Source organism: Heliconius melpomene, chromosome 10 (genome assembly GCF_056956725.1).
Source record: "Heliconius melpomene rosina isolate 202511_hmr_F chromosome 10, ASM5695672v1, whole genome shotgun sequence".
NCBI lineage: Eukaryota > Metazoa > Arthropoda > Insecta > Lepidoptera > Nymphalidae > Heliconius > Heliconius melpomene.
In genome coordinates, this window is record NC_140398.1 from 13796194 (window position 1) to 13800351 (window position 4158).

Here is a 4158-nt window from a genome sequence, read left to right on the forward strand (position 1 = left end):
AACTCAATTGTTCAGGCTTATTTTGTATAAAATGTACTGAAATAAGTTAATAAATAAATAATATTTTTTCAATGTTATACCTTAAAATTTCCCAATTTTTTCTATTATCCGATTTTTTATTATAATTTCTTACCTCTTGCCCAATTTCGTAATGTAGGACCACAGGAAGTTCTTTATCGGTTTTGATTTTAACAAAAATTGCCCTATTTATTGATTGCGTTCAATTAGGTAGAGACAATTTTTTTTGCCCGCGCATAAGCGCGTTAAGTTTATCATAAGTTAGGCAACTTATACTTTTTAAAATTTAACCGACAAATAAAATATCAGACATATTTTGTTATTTTCCTAAATTATAAAGTTCTTAACTCATTTAAAAGCAGTGTTGCAAAATAATATTTCTTGTAAATATTATTATCTAAAAGATATGATTTGATAAGTTATTTGTTCACACTAAACACAATGCATTTTATTAGGTACCTATTTATATTATATTGTTTTATGGCACTGATTATATCTTAAGTCGTCATAGTGATTACTGCTGTAGTAATTGTGTTGACTATAGACTGTATAAAGCAATGCTTAAGTATATTGAATACTAGCGGCCCGCCCGCGGCTTCGCCTGCGTGAACTACGTTATTATTAATTTCTGTCTCCATGAGTACCTACGTCCTATAAGTGACGTCCATGCAAAATTTGAGACTTCTAGCATTTGTAGTAACGAAGTTTCATACAAACTTTCAACCCCAAAAACAACCCCTTAGAAGTCGAAAAAATATTGCAAATTCCCGTCTTAGCGAGCACCTACGTCCTATAAATAACTCCTACGCAAAATTTGAGGTTCCTAGCACAAGTTTTCAACGATTTTATATATATAGACGACAGAAAATATTTATAAATTACATTTAATATTTTTATTTGAAGACAATTTAAATATAAGAGTTATTGTTGGTAGACACCTATTATAGTTTTAAAAAATCTTGAAAATATAAAAAAATTTTTTTTCCGATTCACGCAGTATCCCGCAAAGAGCAGGATTGGCAGAAGGAACTTAGTATTAAGACACTTCCTTCTCTATTACAAAATATGCGAACTCGGCATAATCGGCCTTCTCTATTAAAAACATGCAGAATTCGGCAGAAGCCGAATTCTAGAGGCATTCAGTGTTGAGTGGAGAAACTTTCTGTAATCGTAAACTCGAACTCTCTGTTATAGTTCTGAGGTCATGTTTCAAATATTTAAAAAATCGGTAGGTATCGCTCTTTTATGAATAGATAAATAATTAAGTATAAAATATTTTTGTAGTTTTATTATATACTGCATACATATACAAGAAATTGGATAAAAGCAATCCCAACGAAATAAATGAATAACCTATGTTATTATTGTCATTGAATATTAATTAAAGGAGACTTTCTTAGTATTATATGATATCACCTAATAGATTCACGTTATGTGGTTAAATGTGTGGTTTTTACGCAGGCTTCTTAATAAACTTTTCCATTTATCGTATTTTTTATTAAACATTTAGTTCAAGATTTAATTCCAATGAGTGGGTACCGCGCCACTGCGCCACGATGGTCTCCCAATCGTGGCAAGTAATATAATAACTAATAAGTTGATAAAATATTTCTTAAGCTGCCCTTCAAGTTGCGCAGGAGGTCATATGGCAATCACTTTATATTCGGTGCCAATATTAAAAATATCTAAAGAATATTTCCTCATATCATGCTTTATTTACAACTAGTTGTCGCCATCAACTTCGTTTGCATGGACTCTATTATTTTTTCATTTTTTCCTCACCTTTCTTCTGTTATCCTCTGCGTTCATTATTATTCCCATTTTATCCCGTTGTCAAATTGTAGATCTAAAATTCCATACTTCTATACGTAAGAAAACGTCTGTCACAAAACTGCCTACTAAAATTAATAATTTTGTAAATGCACCATTTACTTTTTAATTATATTTGACTAGTTCTATTGTGGTTACTTAATTAGTTGCTCATAGCTAGTATCTTTAATTTCTATTTCTCAATGGAAAATCCATATTACTCTGGACAAGTTTTGCTAAGGTGGCGTATAATTTTCTGTTTTAGTTTAGCTAGGCTGTTATATTTCGTTTTCACGTGAACCAGATCATTATTTTTATAATGTCACTAGTGAATGCTCATTCTACTGAATAATTTTTGTTAAAGTCGTATTTCAATACTTTTATAAGTTAGCCAGACTACAGTTGTTGGTACTACTTGTCGCTTTCTATGCCTTACAGTTTTCTAAATGAGATTCATTCCATTAGTATCGTTATTATCTGAGTCGATTCTAATTATCGATGTTAATCTTTATTAATTTTAAACTTAATTACCGTATTATTATAATGCATTTCATTAATAATTGTTCTATTACAACAGGGTCGAGAGCAATGTTGATTCGACTAAATCGGCGGCGTAATTCCAGTGAAAGGGCTTGTCATGGTTAAAGCGATTGAGAAGATTGCGTGCTTTGATTGAGGACGATTTGTATATTATTGTACTTCCTGAAGGTCTTCAAATATAGACCTATAATGAAGTAGAAGTGGAATTTAATTATCTAAAGTAAATTGATTTTTTTACAATATGAATAATAATAAAAACTTTATTGAGGTTTACCAAATTTCAGACATAAGTCTTAAAGTTGAGATTTAGAGTGATCTCAAGAATGCTTATATTGGATTTAACAGCGCTATCTCAGGATGTTATACCATAACAGTCTCTTCCGATACAATATCGAAAATTGATTTATATTATCTACTATATAACATTTATTTTAATTATATAGTTAAATTAATAAATTTAGTTAAATAAGTTAAGTTAAATTAATAAATAATTATTAAATTTAAAAATGTTTTACATTCTAAGCCGACGATTAGATGTTTTTTCAGCATAATAATGAAGATGTTACTGCTCACATAAAAATGAAATCGTGGCGTATTTGGAAAATAACTTAATGTTCGATTTCCATAGGACAAAATGTTTTTATTTAAATTTCCTCATCCCAATTTCCAGTTATTTGGTTTAGTTTTAGAATTATCACTTGGCAAGATTGCTATTTATTAAATATTTTTAACATTTTTAACTTTTAACAAACGTAACTTAACGTTGAGAACGTCTGGCTTAGTGGTCAGAGCGATTTTCCAGAGGCGCGGATACAAATTCGACTACATTCAAATTTTATACATCTTCTAAAAAAGTAAGATAATGATTAGTTAAACATGATATGTATTTTCTAATATATTTTCATAAATATATAATTAAGCATTAAAAAATCTTATTTATAATTTAATAGAATTATTAAAACGTCTCTTACAACAGGCGGAAAAATTATTCACTTTATGCATGCATATGCATTTGGCCAAACACAAAATGATAATATATGGGACATGGGTTATAATTCTCGTGACGTGTTTTCAGGGATTTGAGTTTAATTTCTCCATTTTCCTTGTTGTCTCTTACTAAAGGTACATAGCGTGCGTTTACGTACTTTCCTGCTTATGATATTTGAGCTTATATTACGTAATTTATAGCTATTAACGAGGTATTCTAAAAAGTTGCTTTTGCCTTGAATCGATAAGATTAATATTTATTGAAATATTTGTTTTTGGGAAGTAGACGAGTGAAGTAGACCTTTTAAGATAACTTTTTACTCTCTACTTTCCGCCTAAATCGGAAATTGTATAATTATTAATTATATACATATATGTTTTTTCTATATGGGAAACCAACGCAGTACTTGATCTAGTTAAAGAAATTCTAAATATTAAGAAATAAAACACTCCTAAAGCTAGCATCTACAGCTTTATATTATCATTAACTATGCAATTGCACCACGATTAAAAGAAAGTTTAAATATTGAAGAATCTATATTTTTTTATTTTTATCACCGTAGAAAATATTAAAATAATTATTTTATGTAATAAATTATTTTATTGTCGTAGTTTAACAAGAGAAATAATGTTATTTATATTATATGATTTCCTTTCAAAATTTACTGTACAGTAGTCAATGTGCAAACGAAGTTATTAACCTGGTGACAATTAACGTAATTTCCAAAACACGTATCCTACTTTTCATATATAATTAAAATAAAAGACCTCCATCTCAATTGGTGATTGAAGTTTTGAACTGTA